Raw genomic sequence first — 21774 nt, 5'->3', positions numbered from 1 at the left:
TTTTGGGGTCAAGGAGTAAACACATTCTACATTTTCATAAATACTGCCAAACTACCTTCCAGAACTTCAATTTATAGTCTCATCAATAGTGCATAAGGGTCAGCTCTATTTCTTATTTCTTTTGCCCAAAGGCTCAGATTTTCATTTTCCAGTTATCTTGAATCATGAATTTGGGTGGTGGTGGTGGGTGGTGGTGGCGGTGGTGGTGGTGGTGGTGGTGTGTGTGTTTGAAAAAATGGTTAGATGAGACAGAGTGGGAAGATTTTAAACAATCCTCTTTTTTTTTGGCCTTGCACTATTTGATAAGGATAATGTTTCTCATCATCTTCATTAAAAATTATATGATTTACCATCACTTCATTACAAAATCCTTTGCTATTGTGAGGGTTATTATGTACTTAATTTAATACATACTCATATTTTATGTCTCTTCAAGAGCATTATGAAAATTTTTATATAGACTGTGTGACTATCACCATACAGTTGAATCAAATATTCCTCTTCCATGTCAGAAGGTCAAACCTTTGAGACATACATTCATAGGGTTCCCGGTCAAGCCAAACCTATCTTGATGTCCAGTAGTTAGGGGACCAATTGAACTCAGGGAATGTCTACTGATATACAGAAATCCTACAATAAAGTTTTATCCTGTTCCAAATATGAGGGTTGAATTGGAATTTTAATAAACTGACTTTTAATTGCAAAATATTCATTGTTCAAGCTTATTAGCCATAGTCATCCAGGCTTCTGTTGGGCAGATAAAATGTATTATGCTCACTTTGTTAAAGAGGCCGTTGCCCAGGTGATATTAATGTGTGTTGGGGTGGGCTAAAGGCAGGCAGAATCCTTGTAGCCTGGGGCTTGGTTTTGGGATTAAGCCTTTCCTACCCTTTTTGGTGTAAGGTGGTACAATCCTATCATGCCTCAGAGAAGTGACTTTGTATTAAGAGACTTCCCTATTATGTATATTGGATTAAGGGTTTGGATTTCTACACTATAAAATGGGAACGGAGCGGGAGTTTGTCTCTTGGTTCCTGAGGTTAGCATAAGAGAGCGGAGAGAGTAGAGCCAGCAGCTAAAGGAGGCCACGTGGAGGAGGCCAGGAGAAGCAGCCAAGATGGCGGAGTGCTGAGTGAGATGCCAGTTTGTGTAGAGTTTGTATCTGGGATAAGGATGCAGATGGGGAACTGAGGAGAAGAAGGCTGGTGAGCTAGAAACCTTTGATTCTAGGAAACTCGGATAAGTCAGTGGCTTTGTGAGCACTGAGTGTTACTGGGTTTTGGAGCCCAGTGTGTATTTTTACTTGCCCGCCGGGTGCAAGGTAGGATTAAAGGCTATGGCCCATCAGTTTTTGGCTCCACTGTTTCTTTACCGACTGTCCGAATCCAATGCGAACCTGCATGGGCCAGGCGGCTGTGATAGTGGCCCTGGCCTTGACTTCTGGCTTTACAGCTTCTAAATGAGGTTGTCTCCCCTTTTTAAAACAGCTTCTCATAACCAATATTTCCCCACCATTTTACTGGATTTGATGTGGAGTAACAGTGGCTTAACCTGAGTTTCAAATTCTGCACTGCTCCCTTTCATCATGGGGAACTGTGTTTTAATTTGGGTTAAAAAAAAAACGATATCTTGTTCTTTGAACTATATTTATTGTTTTGTGCGAGATTGGAAAACCAAGAGAAATGATATTATCCCCATATACCATCATGATCGAAATTATTATCACTAACAGCTTCTCTGTTGAGCCATGTAGGTCCTTCTTTACCTTTCTCTGTGCCATACTCCATGGGTTTTTCAGAGCCTGACACTACAGATGGTTTAGAGATTATGTCTAACCACTGACTGATCTATCCAGGCTGTTCCTCCTTTTTAAATGGTTAACTGAGACCGGTGTAAGCATCTCATTTATCAGTCTTTTCTCTGTGAAGGGTAATTTTTCCTCTATTTTCAAAATAGTCTCTATTCATTTGGTTGTCAAGTAGTCCTCCCTGGCTATGGGCAAATGGGTTATTTATTGCCAAGCTAACTTTCTCTTTGCACAGGAAATCACTGGGAAGGTAGGTTAGGAGCTGAGTTGCATCAGCCTTGGGATCATTAGAGGCAGTGTAATATTTTGTGACTGTCAGCCTTTAGGCTTCTAGCGTGGTAGAGGGGTCATCACTCCGGGAAAACATAATCATCCCAGAATGTTGGCTGACAGGGTCTTGATCTGTGCTTTTATTATGTTCAATTTATCAGTCTCTTTGGAAAGAATTGACCATGAGGCTGTTTTAAAACATTTGAAATCTTTGGATAAAAGCTCAGAGACAGGCTTTTCCTCCTTCCATTAATTTTATAATCAATGATGTCAATTTGTCACTATAAATAATGTTTCCACAACCATTTTCCCCAGGCTTTCCTGAACTTAAAAGCTGCTAGATAAACTCCTCCCCCTCCTCCCTTTTTTCTGGTCTTAGTTTTCCTCATTCTGCTGACTCAACTCAAATTTACTTTACTTTTTCCCTGCCATCAAACCTTCTTTTTTAGTATTCTTGCTAGAGACATCATGGTAGAGTTTACAATGCCCACTTTAAGATGACATTTTTGAAAGCTGCCAACCTGAATTATGAATATCTGATGGGTTTGTTTTTTTTCACTTTTTACATTTTACACATATGGTTAAGTTCTAGCTTTTTGGATTTTGTCACAAAAATGATATGTAAGCTTGTTTTTCAGTTCATTGAGAAATTCTTTTTACAATATCCCAAGCCTCTCCAATCCTGTGTACATGATCTCTCTTGCAGCTTATTAAAGCAAGACAAGAAAGAAGAGCACTTTTTGGTATTTTTTTTTTCTTTTTTTTTTTTTTTTTCATTTTTCTGAAGCTGGAAACAGGGAGAGACAGTCAGACAGACTCCCGCATGCGCCCGACCGGGATCCACCCGGCACGCCCACCAAGGGGTGACGCTCTGCCCACCAGGGGGCGATGCTCTGCCCATCCTGGGCATCGCCATGTTGCGACCAGAGCCACTCTAGCACCTGGGGCAGCAGCCAAGGAGCCATCCCCAGTGCCCGGGCCATCTTTGCTCCAATGGAGCCTTGGCTGCGGGAGGGGAAGAGAGAGACAGAGAGGAAAGCGCGGCGGAGGGGTGGAGAAGCAAATGGGCGCTTCTCCTGTGTGCCCTGGCCGGGAATCAAACCCGGGTCCTCCGCACGCTAGGCCTTTTTGGTATTTTTGTATCTGAATAAAAATATTATTTGTTAAAACTTTTGAGCCTTGGCCTGACCTGTGGTGGCGCAGTTGATAAAGCATCAACCTGGAACACTGAGGTCGCCGGTTTGAAACCCCAAGTTTGCCTGGTCGTGGCACATATGGGAGTTGATTCTTCCTGCTCCTCCCCTTTCTCTCTCTCTGTTTCTCTTGTTGTCTCTTCCCCCCCACCCATCTCTCTAAAATGAATAAATAAAATTAGAAAAAAACTTTTGAGCCTTAAAGATGGCTAAATATGGATTAAGATATGATAGTGGTTGATTGTAGGCTGGCATCACCAGGCCTGGGTTGCAATACTTCATCTGCTTGGTAACTTTCTGCAAGTGACTGCACCACTCTGGGCTTTGGTTTCCTGATGCATAAGTAATCCTATTGATACTAATCTCCTAGAGTTATTTTAAGAATCAACAGCTTGCAGATTACTTAGTGTAGTGCCTAACATAATACAAGCCTGACACAGGTTTTCTATAATAATGATAGATAATAACAGTATAATGATAGTGGTGTATAAAATATAATTATAATGGTACAATTGTAATACACACACACACACACACACACACACACACACACACACACATTTATAGATGTGTCTTACAAATTCCTTTGAACAGCTCTGCCTCTAGAATATAAACAAGAGGTCACAAAGAGGCCAGGAAGCCATATTGAATTGCAAACAGCCGCATTAGGACAAGGTATAAATGAGAGAGAGTTAAATAGCTATTTTAGGAGGAAATGGGAATATCAAGGAGTTAGATGAAGAAAGGAGAGGACCCTGGCCATCAGAGAGGATGAGTGGGACAAGAGGAACTGAGGCAGAAGGGGATCTGAAATCCAGAATTCAGAAAAACAAATAAGGTAAAAGGAATCCAATATCTAAACAGAGGAACAGGGAAATAGGAAATGGTTTTCTTCATTAGATAAAGAGATGAACTCAAATGTGGGCTGGACCTAGAAAGGTTCTGGGCCGTTCTTGTCCATTGTTTGAAGTAAGACTCAACATATTATTTTCTTTCTCTCTCTCCTCCTTCCCTCCCTCCCCTCCCTCCCTCTGTCCCCTCCCTCCCTCCCCTCCCTCCCCTCCCTCCCTCTGTTCCCTCCCTCCCTCTGTCCCCTCCCTCCCTCCCTCCCTCCCTTCCTTGCTTCCAGGAGGGGAGACAGTAAGGCAGACTCCTGCATGCACTCTGACTGGGATCCACCTGGCAAGCCTGTCTGGGGTCGATGCTTGATACCAACCTATTTTTACCTCCTGAGGCTGATGCACTCCAACTGAGCATCCTGAGCACCCAGGGCTAAGCTGGAACCAACTGAGCCACTGGCTGTGGAAGGGGAAGAGGGGTGAGAAGGGGGAGGGGAGAAAAGCTGATGGTCACTTCTCCTGTGTGTTCTGACCGGAATCGAACCCAGGACATTCATATGCTGGGTCAACGCTCTATCCACTGAGCCACTGGCCAGGACTATATCATTTTCTTTAAAAACAAAACACCAAAGGCAATAATCAGAGTTAAATATTTTACTGAAATTTTTGTAAAAGAGACCAAGGAAGCTTTGCATCACCAAGAACATAACATTTCATTCCAAAATTTTCCTTCGCAGCCTGTTTCCCTCTCAAAGCCACATCGCAGCTTTGGCCTCTTTTGACCCTCCACTTTTTTACACCCAAAGCCTCTAAGAGTCTTCAATCTCTGGTGGTATTTCTTTCATTCCTCCCTTTTCCTTATTAGAATAATTTAATTCCCTCAGCTCTGTAAGTCTTGTAGCGCTGTGCCTATCAATGAATATGGAAAACCACCAGCAGATGAAATATTCTCCAGGATCTAGAAACTACCTTTCTTGTCAGGTAGGAGGAAACATACTAAATGATTTCTATTAATGAAAGAGAATAACTTTTTTCCTGCCAAAATTATAGGAATCTGTGCTAGCTTTTTTGCTTTAACTAGGTGGCTTTTCCATAGCAACCCCAAGTGTGTAGAGCCCCACAATTATAGCTCAGTAGCAGCATGTTCCAAGAGAAAATGAGCAGTTCAAAATTTTTGCAGTGCCCAAATTAATGAATTATATATTCTGACCGTGGCCCCAGCTTTTATCTGGAATATCAATAACCACCTCTCCCAACATGCCCAGTAATGGCTCAGGGAAGCTGTGGGTGAATTAATATAAATCTATTCCTATTATTGGATATATAAGGAGCATGTGTTTTATTGAAAGTAGATGGGTTGCATCAGGTTTGTATGGACAAAACAGAGCACACAACTGAGCCTTAAAGCACAGGCCGATTTGCTTTTTTCTCTATGTGAGCAGAGTTTGTTTGTCACAATTGCAGGGTGATGTAGTGATATTTTATCAAATATTGAGTGTGTTTATTTTACAAGATTCTAAGACATTATGAATTCTCTTTATTGGATTAGTAGATATTTACAAAAGATTGAAAGGTGCTAGATATTGAACTTTCTGCTACAACAAAACTAACTCATTGTCTCCCACCAACCCCCAAACTTGACCTCTTCCAAAGTGTCCTGCCTCAGTGAATGACATCAATATCTACCCTGTTGTATGAGTCAGCAATGACCTGATGGTGGCGCTAAGAGAGTCTTCGAAGTCATTTAACCTCCCAATAATGTTCTTCACCCCTTTCCCAATCACTTAATTGTCTAAGTCAGGGGTAGTCAACTTTTTATACCTACCGCCCACTTTTGTATCTCTGTTAGTAGTAAAATTTTCTAACTGCCCACCGGTTCCACAGTAATGGTGATTTATAAAGTATGGAAGTAACTTTACTTTATAAAATTTATAAAGCAGAGTTACAACAAGTTAAAACATATAATAATAATTACTTACCAAGTACTTTATGTTGGATTTTCACTAAGTTTGGCAGAATAAATCTTTATAAAACAACTTACTATAGTTCAATCTATCTTTTTATTTATACTTTGGTTGCTCTGCTACCACCCACCATGAAAGCTGGAATGCCCATTAGTGGGTGGTAGGGACCAGGTTGACCAGCACTGGTCTAAGTACACCACCTAGTTACAGATGGTATTCTGGCTAGGCAAAAACATTTTTAAGAAAAGTTCTTTCCATTCAGGTTTTTCACTTTCAATACATTTTAAATAATTTTAAAGACATTCTGGAGCCACCGCTGCTAACGTCTATATCTTCTTTCCTATTTTTTAAAACCTTTGAAGTACCTTTTTATTACCTCGAATCACCTTATCTCTACTGGGTCAACACCCTATTTAGAAATACCATCAGCTTTACTGGGTCTCCTGAGTACTTTTCCCACATCTTTTCTAGACTTTTACAAGTTATTTTCCATAAACAACCAGATTCTTTCAAAAAGCCAATTCTCATCCTGTCTTCCCCCAGTCCTCCACACCTATCCCTCTTTGTCAAAATGCATCCTTTGCCCCCATATGCATCTTAAAATACAAGCTAAATTCTTAGCATAGCCTTCAATGCGTGAGATGATGTGACCCCTAATTTCTTCCTTAACCTCATCTTGTTTCATCCATCTAGCCCCCCTTTCCATCCTCTGGATCTCCTTTCTTCCAGAAACATTCCATATTCCCATCTACGACAAAACTTTGCACATACTGTTCTCTCATTTTCAAATGCTTTTCCTTGCACCGCTCACAATATTTCATTTAACTATCTCCTGATCTTCAAATCACAGTCCTGGCATCATTTTCTTGGGGACAACAGCTCCTTGATGTCTTTCATGATGTTTTTTCATCGGTTATTTATTTTAGTGGCACCATGCTCCCAGCCTTTGAAGCAGTGATCACAATTGTAATTTTACATTTGTTTTATGATTATTTATTTAAAGTCTTTCTCTGATATCAGACTGTAATCTCCATGAGAGCAGAGCCAATACACATTTTTGTTTGTCATTGTATCTTCTGCAGCTAATAAAATGCCTGGCACAAAGTAAGTGTGCAATGAATAAAAGATTTGTTAATTGGACAAATGGAAAAGATAGTGTCTTACCATCAAATGCCTTATAATAGCATAGAATTGCTTTGTTTCTTTGCACATACACCATAATATTTCCCCCTTCCTTGCCATTATTCATGCCATTTTGTGTGTGGGGGGGGAGTTAGAAGGGAGAGGTTGTTTGTCTTGTTTTTTTTTTTGCAAATTTTTTTGTCTTTAGTTATCTTTTCATAGTTTGACTAACTACTATTTATTTATTAAGTTTGGGATTATCTCTTCCTGGAAGACTTTTCTGACTCCCATAGACTGAATAGTTAGCCTATCTCTGTATTCTCTTAACCAATAAGCATTTCTACTGCACCAAATATATATTTGGTTGATCAGATTAAAAATCTTGGTTCATCTTTGACTCCTTTTTTTTTAATTGCCCATATAAAATTTGTCAGCAAACCCTATAAGATTTGTCTTCAAAACTGGTCCAGATTCCAAATATGACCCTACCTAATTATTTCCAACTCTCAAATCCTTACCACCATCTAATTTGCCATCTCGCATGTATTATTGCAAGAGCCTCCTCACTGACCTCTTGGGTTCTATTGTGACCTCACTACCTTGCATTCTCTACCCAGGAACTATAGTAATCCTTTCAAAACTTAAAATGCATCAACACTATGCTCAAAATTTTATGAAAACTTGTATCTCATTGAGAATAAATCCAATTCTTTACTGAGGTAGCAGCCTACATTATCACCACCAATGACTCTTATCTCCTGGTATGTATGTCCTTATGTAGTTTCCTCCCACAGTGAATAGTACCGACCTACGTAACCAACAAAACAGTGTGTTACTTCTGTGAACAGCTCATGAAAGACACAGTGGCTTCTGCTTCACACTCTATTAGATCATGTTCTTGCTCTCTGGGAAAGATAGAAGCCATGTTATGAGGACACTCAAGCATCGCTATGGAGAGGTCCGTGTGGAGAGGAACTGGGGCTTCCTGACAACAGCCAGCAATGCTACCAGGCATGTAAGCCAACCTGGACATGGATCCTCCAGTCCCAGTCAAGCCTTCAGATGACTGTCGTACCCTCAGACATCTGACTACAAGTCCTTGAGAGCACCTAGCTGAACAATTCCTGGATTTTTGTCCTACAGAATCTTTGTGAGAGAGCACATATTTATTGTGTGAAGCTACTAGTACGTATTGGTAAATTTGTTATGCAGAAATAGATAATATATCGATACTTGCCGTCACCAAAACAACACCCTTGCTATAAACCACCATTAGGTCGCTGGCTTCATCTCTTGCTAATCTCCCCTTTTGTTCAGCCCACTCCAGTCATATCTGTCTTTTCTTCAAACCAGGAATGCTTCTGCCTCAGGCTCATCGCCTTTGCTGGTTCCCTGCCCACTTCAGGTCTTTGTTCAAATGTGACCCTTCTGGTGCTTTTCTTGACCATTCCAAAACTCCTTGTCCACTTTTCTGTTTTGTTTTCCTCTACAGCATTTGTCAGCATTTGACATATGTTGTATTTTACTTTTTTGTTGTGTTCTCTCTCTCTCTCTCTCTCTCTGATAATGCAAGCTCTGTGAGGGCAGAGGTTTTTGTTGGTGTTGTTTTTCTGTTTGTTTGATTTTGTTTTTGTTCACTGCTACTTTCTTAGCATTTAGAATAACTGGAAAATACTAAGTGGCCAATCAATACTTATTAGATGAATTAAGTCTTAATTTTCATTGTTTGTAAACTGTCTTTGGAGTTTGAATTGTTTGTTTGCCTATTTTTCCTACTTGACTGTAAACTCCTTAAGTCAGGCACTATCTCTTATTCATCTTTACACTCTGTCATTTGTATGGTGACATATGGAATAAAAAGATCCATTTACTAAAGTAGAAAAAAGGATCTGAGTTATTTTTGGAATTTTTTATCTCAGAGAGAGTATTTTAAGAAGTTAAATATGAGCTTAAAATGTATGGATTTAAAAATACTTTGAATGAGTCAGTGATCTTGTGAAATTAATGAAGATTATTTAAAATAAATAGCAGAAAAATTTTAATTTTAAAGCAGCAAGACCAATTCATGGTGTAATTTTAAAACAAATTGCATTTGAACTGAATAATACATTAGCTATAAAAATTGATTTTGTTCTATTTCATCAAACCTGAACATTTTTTTCTTCACTGAGCATGTTGTATGTACCAGTTTGCAAATGAAAACTGCTTTTGTAAATTGACAAACTAGAGCTCATTAGAAAATATACAATTTTTGACAAATATTTTCAACTCAGAGAAAATGTGCAATTTTATAATCATTTCCCCCATACTCTTATTTTGTATTTAAATCATTTTATGGAAAAGAAGCTGGATTGCATATTTCCAATGTCTCTTATCTGATTTATAGTCATTGATAATTATAAATTTTACAGGGAGGAGATCAATGGGTAGAGAACTGGATCTTTCAATCACTTGTCACTTTCTAAAGGCAATTTGTAAAAGACAAGAGCTCTGTTGTTTCTTGGAGAGAAGCTATATCAAGATTGAACAAGTCCTGTTAAATTAGAGAGCTCAGTTGACTTATCCAAAGTCAAATATATAGTTAGAGGCAGAACATGCCACCACTCAGCTGCCTAAACTCCTGGTTAATTGTTTTGCTCACTATCCTATTGTCCTTCTTAAAATGTTTCTGGATGATGTATAATAGAGGTATCTCTCCTCTGGGAGTTGAGCATGCCATTATGTGAAACAAACCCATTACTAAGGAATTCATTGGGGGAGGGAGAGTGTGATATGCAAGGAGGAAAATTACATGTAAGCTTAAGCTAAATTCTGCACTGTTAAAATGCGAAGTTCATAAGTTGCTGTTGTTAATATTCAAAGGCAACTTGGGGCTAGAAGTAAGAGATGTTGGAAGGTCAATGGGAGAGGTTATCCTATCTCATCCAAGAGATGTGAGGTGCCACGGTCTGTGCCTAGGAGATGTGGTGGAGGATGACAAGAAGTGTATAGCACTATCTAAAAATTTGTATTATTATTATATTAGAATAAAAGGCATTTCTTATAAGAATTCAAATAAAATTATACAAGAGGAAGTGGAAATCAATATGCTATTTTTTTTAAGTGAGGGGAAGGGAGATAGAGAGACAGACTCCCACTTGTGCCCCAACTGGGATCCACCCAGCAACCCCCGTCTGTAGCTGATGCTCAAAACCACCAAGCTATTCTCAACACTCGGGACCTGCACTTGAACCAGTCGAGACACTGGCTGCAAAAGGGGAAGAGAAAGAGAAGGGGCAAAGCGAGGGGAATAGAAGCAAATGGTTGCTTCTTATGTGTGCCCTGTCCACAGATCGAACCCGGGACATCTACATACTGGGCTGGTGCTCTATCTATTGAGCCAGACTGCCAGGACCCAATGCTATTTTTAAGGAAGTGGAATAGTTGAGTGTTTACTAAGTTTACTTCCTTTGGCTTTTGGAGTCACAGTATTCCAATACTTTCACTGTTAGAGTATGATGTTAGCAGTGGGTTATCATATATGGCCTTTATTTTGAGATATGTTCCTTCTATACCCAATTTGTTGAGAGTTTTTATGTCGTAAGAATGCTGAATTTTGTCAAATGCTTTTCCTGCGTTTGAGACAATCATATTATTTTTGTCTTTTATTCTGTTAATGTGGTACATCACATTTATTGATTTGTAGATGGTGAAACCTTCTTGCATTTCAGGGATAAATCCCAACTGATTATGGGCCAGAGTTGGTGGTATGCTCACACTCAGCTGTGAGGGTCACCTGCAAACGGTCCTGTGTAATGACGAGGGTTCTGTATAATGACATGGGCCATTGGCAGACTCAAGCAATGGCCTAGCAGGCAGGGTCAAGACCAGCAACAAGAGTCAGGGCCAAATGTGGTTAAATCACCAGGAAGGGGGCTCTGGATGTCAGGGTGCACTCCTGTGGCCACGGTGTCTCACCATGGGCCATGTGCATAGTAGTGGTCTGATGACGTGGCTGCTGCTTGCGGGTTGCAGGTGCACAGCTGGAGGAGCTAGCCAAGGCGAGTCCAGTGTAGACGTCTAGGCCTATAACAGGAGACAGGGCAGGAGCTGGGCCAACAAGCAGCTGGGAGAGCCTTGGCTATTGGGAGGCACTATTGTGGCTGTGGTCTCTAACAGAAGCGCCCGTGTAAATGCATGCTGGCACACATATTATCTTGGAGGCCCATTCTCAGGAGCTGGACAAACAATGGCACGCAAAGACACAAGTAGGTGTCTTACCCCTGAGCATGCGCATGACGATGGGGGTCAGCCACATAGGGCAAGGCTGGCATCTTGCACTTACGCAGCCACAGAGGCCAGGGTATTGGCTGCATGTGGCTCCCACGCTGCGGGCGGAGGCAGAAGAGGAAGCTGGGAAAGACTCAGACTGCTGGTATCTGTGAACTTGAGAACCTGTGGAGTAAAAGCGTGTGAATTCCGCATGCAGTACTTGCTGCAGAGGTGAGGGAAGGCACGGTCTCCCCGTTCTATGTGGCTGGCCCTGGGATCCCCTGCCCTCCCTCGTGGTTCCCAGCCGTCTGTAGACGGCTCAGCTTTGCTGGTCTCTGGGTGCAGGAAAACCGAGGCAGGTCCTTTGCTTAAGGCCTGAAAAGCTGCAGAAGGCTTCATTTACCAGCTGTGGTTTTCCCAGCAGGAAAACACTTTCTAGCTGAGAAGTTCCCTTGTGGCCCTGAGCAGTGCAGGCCTGGGGACATGAGGCAGGTGAATGCAGTGGTTCTTCCTTCCCTTTCTGTGTAGTCATTCTCTGGTTTTGTGTTCCTCGGTGCTGTTAAAAGTTCTGAAGTGGACTCCTGAGCTCTCCCAGAACAACTGTCTAATGCAGGGGTCGGGAACCTATGGCTCGTGAGCCAGATGTGGCTCTTTTGATGGCTGCATCTGGCTTGCAGACAAATCTTTAATAAAAATAATAACGTTAAAAATATAAAACATTCTCATGTATTACAATCCATTCATTTCCTACCGCTCATGTCCATGGTTGCGGGTGGCTGAAGCCAATCACAGCTGTTGTCCGGGACAACAACAAATTTTTATTGGATAATGCATAACGTACACGGGTAGTTGTATGGCTCTCATGGAATTACATTTTAAAATATGTGCCATTCATGGCTCTCTCAGCCAAAAAAGGTTCCCGACCCCTGGTCTAATGTTTTATCTTTGTAGGGGCATGAGACTGGAGTTTTCCACACCACTTTCCTTGGTTCGTTTGTTAAGTCACTTTGCTCATCGTTTTATAAGTAAACACCCCATTAAAACTTAATTTATTCCACTAAGTTCACTGTTTATATTTTCATTACAGAACTGTAATTGGAAAAGGCTTTAAATAATCATCTACTTAGTCTACTGCATATTATTAGACAAAAATCACCCTCATTTAAAATATATGTAAATGTGTGTCTAAAAGCCTAGGTCTTGATTTTGAACCAACTTATATGCATGGTTGAGTAACCTGTTTGTGTGGTAGAGTTGATACCTAGATGATTGCCCTACACCATGGGGCTTGAGAGGGGCTGGGAACATGCTTCTCCCTCTATTCCCTCAGGGGGCAGTGCCGAGACACATGTCACAAGATTCCTGTGAAGGGAGTGTAAGATTGAGCGCCATTAGCCCGCTGGATAACACCCTCTTAAATTGGTTGTGGCGATGGCACACTCTTTTTGTGTAGATTACATACTTGATAGGCTTTGTATTTTGATGTTCTTGGTCTTCTAAATTAAATTATTTTGAATACCTACTCTTGGATGTGTTTAATATAAAGTATTTTATTTCCTAATTTATAAAGCTATTTCTTAAGAAATACATCTTTTAAAAAAATAATAATGAGTATTTCAAATTCTAATACCCATGGGGAAATTTGATACTTGTATGTTTAAATACAGTTGACCCTTGAACAATATGAGGTTGAACTGCTTGGATTTTTTTCTATGAATACAGTTGGCCCTTCAGACCTGAGGGGTTTGTATCCATGAAAAATTTATTTGGGGAGGGGGGTAAAAATATTTTTTTGGAAAACAAATATACAAGTTGGAATGGATTTGAGACAAATTGTGCCATAAGCAGATTTTCTTTACATGACTAAACAAAGTTTAAAAAGCAAGTAACGATGATAGAAAGTGTTTCTGGTACACGGCCAGCAGTACAGAAAAGTAGTGTCTGAGTACCTAGATAATACAACCATTTTGCAGTAGTGCAGCTTCTAAACCAGCCACAGGTGTAAAGCAGAATTTTTGCATTTTCCATCTCTGTTTGGAATGCAGCCACAGATGGAAAATGTAGTTGGTTGCACCCTCCAATCTGAAGGACCAACTCTAGTTAAGTTTTAGGGGAGTGACAAGTCCTAAGCAGGTTTTCAACAGTAGTGGGGGCTGGGGGAATCAGACACCCTAATCCTTGCATTGTTCAGGATCAACATTATATGTTATATGGCAACATCTTTATGTCAATAAACAAATGCAACTTACCATATTTTCCATAAACATCTGCTTTTAGAGCTGGCATAAACTTTTTCATTATTTGGTCAATACCAGCACATTACAAAGATTCTTGCCCTCTTTATTTTTTTCAAAACTGTTAATAAATCTTTTTTCTTTTGCCTTTGAGAAGATGAATAAATTTTATTAACACTATCCTTTTTGTAAAATAAGTCTTAAAATGATCTTTAAAGCCATGTTTTAAAAGACTTAACAGTTTAAATTATTATTTTTTTAAAATTTATTCATTTTACAGAGAGGAGAAAGAGAAAGAGAGAGCAGCAGGGAGGAGCAGGAAACATTAACTCCCATATGTGCCTTGACCAGACAAGCCCAGGGTATTGAACCAGTGACCTCAGTGTTCCATATTTATGCTTTATCCACTGTGCCATCACAGGTCAGGCAAAGACATAACCATTGAGGAGAAATATAGTCTCATCTTTGATTTTAAAAAATTGAATTTTCAAAAAGAATTCACTATACTTGTCCAAAAGTTCACTCACCTAATCATCCTACACTTCACTTTGACCGCAAACAAATCTAAAAAATACAAGAAAGCAAGTTGACTTTTAATCAATTTAAGAAGATATAATTTTGGGGTGAATAGATTCAGCCTAATAACTCATATTGATCATAGTTGTAAGTACTGGTTACTGTGATGTCTTGAGCAGATTGAAAGATAAATATTGTACACGTACTTAAGTTTGGATTTCTAATAAGCACTGAATAATTATTATAAAAATGATAATAAAAATGAACTAAAATTATTTACTGTTTATGGGAAATCCAAATTTAAGTGTATTTTATTTGTTAGATCTTAAAATGTTAGCTCTGTGTGATCAAGAAAATGGTTAATTTTTACTGAGTACATTTGTTTAATACACCAACAGGCTTTTAATGGATTATGAAATAGGAAGTCTTCCATCCTAAACAGGTCAAATCTTGAGAGTCACACTTGTAGTAAATAAACATTGTAGCTTTAACTATAGCGTGGTTCTAAGCCAACTAATTAATGCAATTTATAGATAGTACTTTTTTCCTGGATTTGATGGGTTAGCGTCCATTTGGTACTTCCCTATTGACCATATTAAGGTGTTGGAGTGAGAGAGGTATGGATTTTTTAAGGTAGTTGCCTGTGTTACAATTCAGATGTGAATTTTTCTTGTAATCAATTTAATCAAAATAGATATTTGCAACATCGTTATGAATGTCACAAATGAAGTTTTAAATCAACCCCTATTACAGCGGCACACGCTATGTGTCATTTTATTTTATTTCTGATAGAAAATCATTCTCCCTTCAAATAGTGGAAGTTAGCAGAAACTTCACTTGTAATTCAGATCTCTGGGAGTAATGAAAGTATTTCCATGTATTTAGCACCTGCACCTCCATCTTTCATCTTCAAAAATCTTATTTTTATTTAAGAGTAGAGTGTATGACCAAGAACAACAGTTTACAGTGTTCACTTGATTAAACAAAAACATTCACGGAATTCAAGTGGTTGCATCTGAAATAGACAGTTTAGACTGATGCAGCGTGGAAAAAGGATGTGGAATAACAGAAGAATGAATGTGAACTATATGATTTGGCGCTGGGGAGGCCTTATGAATACCATCAATTTGAGATTTTTAAAACCATCGAAATGTGTTTACACAGCTGGAAATTCCGTTTCAGCTTGATCTTTTTTCTTCATGTTTCCAGGTTATTTACAAATGTGTTTTCCTCTGCTTTTTTCTTTCTGCAGTTTGTTTTCCAAGTCTGGATATTTGAAAAGCTCAGAGAGCAACATAATATTGTGAAATATTTTCTGGGAGTTTTGTTTGTTGCTATATTATCAGCATTAGGAGAAAACGGGCATCAGAAATGTAAACACTTTTAGGTATAATCTTGCAGCTGTATTTGATTAGAGAAAATAAGAATGAATTTCATCCACATTTCCATGTGGATGATTAATTTTTTGAATCTTGGATCAGTGTTGACAATATCCAAATTTTAGCAATATTCTGAAGTTGCAACTCTTAATATTTCTATATTTCCTCTTTGTATAGCATTGACTATTGCCAGAATTCTCTTAACTTAGTCTAAAGTCATGGCGATGTAAGGCATGGAAAATGTGATGTGAATTTTAAAGATCTCTGTCCTTGTCCCAGGCCCAATTGCTTGCTGTTTGATTTAGAGAAGTTGTTTAACCTTTCCCTGCCCCAGATTTCTCTCTTGTGAAGTGGAGTGTTATTTTTCAACTGCCTTCTTCATTTAGTATCAGGAGGCCTAATGAGATAATGTGCCAGAATTGTTACCCTGAATCTTCTTTTTTGGGAGAACATAAGCTCACAGGCACAAAAGCCATGCAAGCTGGTTAGAGGCCTTCCTCCTCCGTCCAGTTATTTGTAGAGCGAGACCCTGCAGAAACTGTTGTTGGCTGCAGACTCCACAAGGTCACGCATATATCCAGGACCGAGAAGGGCAGAGCTCTGGGAAGTCCACAATGGGAAGGTGGTATAGTACAGGGGAAAAAAATGATTAGAAATTTACAAAGGCCTGCATAAAATATCTTACCAGCTCTAGAAAACAGTACTTTGTTCAGTTATGAATTTGTTAGAACAATGACTGATACATAAAAGTAGTCCAATAAATATTTTTTGGATGTATGAACTTATCTCTCTGATGTTCTAGAACTCTTCCTGAAATGTAGCTTTATTGGTCTTTGTGTGTGTGTGTGCTTGAGAGGAATCTTAGCACGCAATAGTATTAAGCGCAGTATTTGTTTAGCAGCAGATTTTGGGGTGTAATTGTCTTCTTATAATGAATTACTTGGGGGTTGTCTTTTCCAGTATACGTATTTTGCATATGCCAATGAATTGAGGTGGTTTCTATATATTGCTGCTTCGCTCCAAACCTTAGATTTCCCCACTCATTTTGGAGCATGGAATTCAACTTTCGCAAACAAACCTCTTAGCAGGCAAGCCAACAGAACACCTTGCAGCTGGAGTTGGAGCTTCCCCTTCGGCTGAGAATAAATCTGCCTGAGAAGGTGACCGTGGACAGAGCTGGAGGGAACCTCTGTCTCTTGGCTCCTGGGGGAGCCTGTATTCCCTGGCACAAAGAGGAAAATCGAACGACGTCTCATTTTTCTAAGTGGGATGAGTGCATTTCCCCCCATGCTAGTGGTTCCCAAGCTGTTCTGGCTTGAGGCCCGCTGTGGTCCCTGCTTCCTGCAATGTACTTTTACTAGAATTCCCATGGCAGCTGCTGTTCTAACTTAAGGGGGCGGGGGAGGTCCTCTCTCTTTCTAAAGAAAATCTTAGTTAATAAATGTGTAAACTTTCCTTTGCTGAAACCCATGTGTCTGGCTGACGAGCACATCATCCCTTCCAGATGATAGCAATTTCAGTGACTTCACAGCCTCCCGTGCGCCGTGCACCCCTCGGGTCCGTTTCCGTGTGCTATCATGGAACGTAACTTGACTTTCCTGTGCCAATTTTGCGAGTTCATTTTTTCCTTGAGATTTGTGTAGGGCATGTCTGGCAGCCATAAAGGACAGAATGACAGATTATGGGTCAAAGGCTTCTGTTTCTGGCATGATGGAGAACCAGCGATTCAGAGAACGCCCTCTCTGTATTGAACACCTAAAAAAAAAAAAAGTGCTGGATGAAATCTGAAAATCTGATTAAAAGCCTGGCTGCACCAGCAGTGAAGTGAAGGAAATAATCAGAGGCCAGGAATGTTTAAGTCCAGATGTGTTAGCAAGCGCTAGATTTGACATTTGCCTGTGAACAGCTCTCGTCACTGGTAGTCTCAAGCGAGTTGTAATAGGCACATGTTAGCGGAGAAGAGGAGGCAAAGCAAAGGCCCACGTAGAGTGGGAGACAGCAAGGTGGATCTTGAATAACATGTGGACAGCAGAGAACGACATTTTTAAGGAACAAAATATCTTATGCAGCAGAAGGCCCAGGCACACTTGTTTGTGTCAATCTTGACTCTTGGGAAGAGGGGGAGGGAAAACAAAGATTTTTTTTTTTTCAGATTCCAAATTAGAAGTTTGCATTCACACTGATTTGCAGCCGGAACTCACACTCCTCATGTGACTCTGCCCCTCCACCCCCCCCCCCCCAACACACACACACAAAAAGCTGAAAATTAGCTGAAGGTGGTCTTAGGTTGATACTGGATGTTGACAATCAGAAATAACTGCTGACAATAACATAGAATGGTCACCCTATAATGCCAAGTATTGTGCAAGAGATGGAGAGACCCTGGAGAGGGGTGAGGGTAGTAGGCAAAGGTGGCACTCAGGAGTCTCAGGCCAGTTGCTGTTTACCAGTTGGCATGGCCATATTTCAGGTTCTTTAAAAATAATTGCTGTAGGGATATCAGCGTTAGCCTCGGTAAATCACTCAGCTGTTCCAGTCTTAGGCTCTTCCCGTTTCCTGGTCTGCCCACTTCACAGGGTGGTTAAATAAGGCTTGTGAAAACGGCTTTGGGAAGAAACAGGTCACACTCAATGAGGGTGCGTGTTTTACTCCGTTTTGCTTCAGGGTACCAGATACTGCTTTATGGGCTAAAATAATTAGTCAGTTCCTTAATGTACCCAAAGTGGAGGACTCATATGATTTTATCTTCTGAATTTATATCAGATGAATAGTGCTTGCTGTCAAGGGGGATGTGGTGAAAGACGTAGGTAAAGTACACTTTGGGGAGAAATTTCACAAAAGCATGACTCTCTCCCTGCAACAAGGCCCTCACAGGTTCTAAGAAGTGGGGATGAATGTTGGAGACGTTAATCAGGAAGGTGACAAGTGCAACATGACAGACTGGGCTGGGGAGGGCCTCCGGAGTGGTGCTGACACCAATGGGAGAGCCCCTGAAAGGGGTGGTGAATTGGGTGGGTGGCAGAGGCTGGCACCTCATCTCTGAAAAGGAAGCAAAAGATCAAACGGCAAAGGATAAAGTCCATTAAAGTAAGAGATATTAAGGAAAGGTTAAACATTAAACCAAGGAACAAACGACCCCAAATTTCCCCGTTGCTTGTGTGCTAAACACTACCTCTGATATTAAGCTGTCAAAACACATCCCTTTAAACTGCTAATCCTTTGTTTTCTTGTGTTCTGAGGAAGTAATCTGGGTCATAAATGGGAGTCACCCAGGACGAAGAATGATGCAGCCATTGACTGCCCGGGTCAATAAGAAAAGGCCTTTATTGGTGCAAAATACATGGTAAATGACCCCGGTGTAAGATCAAGCGCTCCAGAATTTCTGAAGAAGCGTGTCCTAAAGAAGCAAGGGAGGTGGCCACGTGTGGTCAGGAAGGGAATAGTGCCAGAGAACTGCTCTTCCAAAATGCTTTGAATAACAAAGACTAGGTTCCTATTGAGATTTTAGGTTATAGCTTAATAAAAACGTAAGTCATTCTAAATATATATTTACTCACACTTGGCTTCTGTCTGAGAAACTCAGTTGTCCATGTTAACAGATACTGCTGAGGGCTGGAAGAAGTTATGAGCGAGTTTAGGATTTTCCATTCCTCTCTCTGTGTCACCACTGCTCAGAGAAACCGGAAGGACAATGAGGGACACCTTTTGTGTCCCTGCCTGAAGCAGGGTCATTTCTCTCCACCAGTCTATCTTCATACATCGGGCTTCTTTCCTTCCCATATTTTCAGAGTCCTTCTTTTGTTTGGAGCTTCTATATTCTCACCTCTGTTCCCCAGGTTCTGAAAAACCTATAACCATGACCACGCCCGACCAAAAAGAAAAAGGAAATGTGCATGAGATTTAAACCAAGATAGTACTGGCTGACTAACTTGCCTTCCCTCTCGGTTGTGTAATATACAAGGATGCTTTTTAGAAGCGGTAACACTTGGAATTGAGTTGTAGCTGTGCTGTTTGTGAACTGTGTGATCCTGGGGCCTATCATCTGACCACCTTAAGTCTTAATTCTCTTTAAGTACAAAATAAGGGTTTGGGGCTTTAGTAGTTGAGCATTTGTCCCCTTTCTTCTGAACATCATGAGACTAAATTATCCATGTGGAGATAAGAAGATTTTGGGGTTTTTTTACCCTTAAACTGTAGGATAGGCAGAAAATAGGTATATAGCATGGTTTCCTTTCAACTTCTCTTAGGTGGGCCAACGGAGTTTCCTAGTGGTATTTCATACTATTTAGCTCCTCAAAAATTGTAATTAAATGTTACATGACTCTGAACTCCCCAAGCAGTCTGTATCGATCCTTCAGAATGATCACCTTTTTGATTACTTGTTTAGTGTATGTCATTCCTATAGATTATAAACTTGGTGAGGGTGGGAACCAAGTATGTGTTTTTTGCTATCTTATTCTCAGCACCTAGTGTCTCAATACACAGTAGTTACTCAATACACATTGGATAAGAAATATATATGATTAAATAAATAACTTTAGAAATAAAGGCGATGAAAATGTAAAGTCCTGTAAGGGTTAATAGAGTTAATTTAAAAATATTAAAAATAATTAAAATTGATTGCTTTTATTATGTATAGACCATTAGAAACAATTATCACATTCATCTAGCAGGCTGTTTTGATAAAAATCTTAAAGACAGACGGGACTAGTTATCTCAAAATTTTTGACTTTCTGGCTGACAATTACTTCAAGTTCAGAAGACAGTCTATATCTGATTATCCCTCTGCTACGTAAAGGCCGCGTTGGTGACATGGTTCACATCTTACTTCCCTAGGTACAATTTTGTAGACAGTCCCAGCCCATTCACTAGCAACTACAGTGTCACAGAGTTGATTTGCCTCCATGGCCTATTTATATCAACTGAGGTCATTAACTCCCCTTTGGGACATGGTTTGGGTGGACAATATGATATTCATCTGCCATATAAACTATCTAAGAAAGTATGTTAACTAATTTTCCAAGCTCTATTATTATTCTCAAGTTGTTCTGTTGTTATCAAGGAATTATTTGATTCTTCACTATTCTAGTAGGTATAATCAGGAAACTGCTGTCCGTCCTTTTGTTTGGTCATTCACAGAGCATCCTTTGAGCACCCACTATGTGCCAGGCACTACAGACACAGTAGGAATTATTGTGTAGTTCGGGCCCTCGAAGAGTCTCTGTCCCACTGTTTAGCGGGAAGCGTGGTTGCACAGTCAACTGTGCTATTACAATACAGTGGGTGAATGTTAGCCAAGGGCAACCTGGAATACTCTTGAGCATTGAGCACATGGGAGGAAATCTATGACAAGTGTGGGGGAGGGGGCACTAAAGGCTTCTCAAAGGAAGTAGAATCTGAGGAGCAAGTGAGATTTTTGTCTCTTGATCTTCTAAACCAAGCTCTAAGAAAACCGTCTACTGCCAAGCAGCTCATTAAGGTATTTCCTTTACATAAATACTAAAAGAAATTCTGGTATTGGTTGTTGGAACCATGTTTTGTGCTTGCTTGGGCAACACACATACTAGACATTGGAACCACACAGAGAAGATTAGTATGGCCCATGTGCAAGAATTACATGCAAGTTTGTGAAGAGTTTTATTTTTTATTTTTTTTGAAAAAAGAGAGAAACCATGTTTCATGGGCTACTTATTAGTAACTGAATAATAGAAGAGTAGAGAAAGAGGAATTTAAGCTGAGCTTTAATGGAGAAATGGTGTGTGCCTGTATTCTAAGTGTGTATTAAAAAGTGAGAGCCACAGAATACAGGCATATTTTCCAAACAAATGAGGAGATGTATGTTTGGAGAAGCATAGTTATAGACGTGCTTGAAGATAAAGTTTTAAAGGGCAATCTGGGCAAGTTTTTTCAAAGATTTGATTATCAGACTTTAGAGCAATGGTAGTCAACCTGGTCCCTACCGCCCACTAGTGGGCGTTCCAGCTTTCATGGTGGGTGATAGTGGAGCAACCAAAGTATAAATAAAAAGATAGATTTAACTATAGTAAGTTTTTTCTGTTTTGTTTTTTTCAGAGAGAGAGTCAGAGAGGGATAGACAGGGACAGACAGACAGGAACGAAGAGAAATGAGAAGCATCAATCATCAGTTTTTCATTGCGACACTTTAGTTGTTCTTCAATTGGCCTCTCATATGTGCCTTG

General features: G+C 40.1%; 1 non-coding gene across 1 annotated transcript; it reads left to right on the top strand.

The window, feature by feature from the left end:
* The first annotated feature begins 21114 nt into the window (after window positions 1-21114).
* LOC136401998 (U6 spliceosomal RNA) lies at window positions 21115-21222 on the top strand. Its single transcript, XR_010750910.1, has one exon. It is a non-coding gene; the product is annotated as a U6 spliceosomal RNA (small nuclear RNA).
* The last annotated feature ends 552 nt before the right edge of the window (window positions 21223-21774 follow it).

This window comes from Saccopteryx leptura, chromosome 3, assembly GCF_036850995.1.
Source record: "Saccopteryx leptura isolate mSacLep1 chromosome 3, mSacLep1_pri_phased_curated, whole genome shotgun sequence".
Classification (NCBI taxonomy): Eukaryota; Metazoa; Chordata; class Mammalia; order Chiroptera; family Emballonuridae; genus Saccopteryx; species Saccopteryx leptura.
Note: the sequence above shows the minus strand (reverse complement) of the source record. Positions and strands in the feature narration are given on the sequence as shown.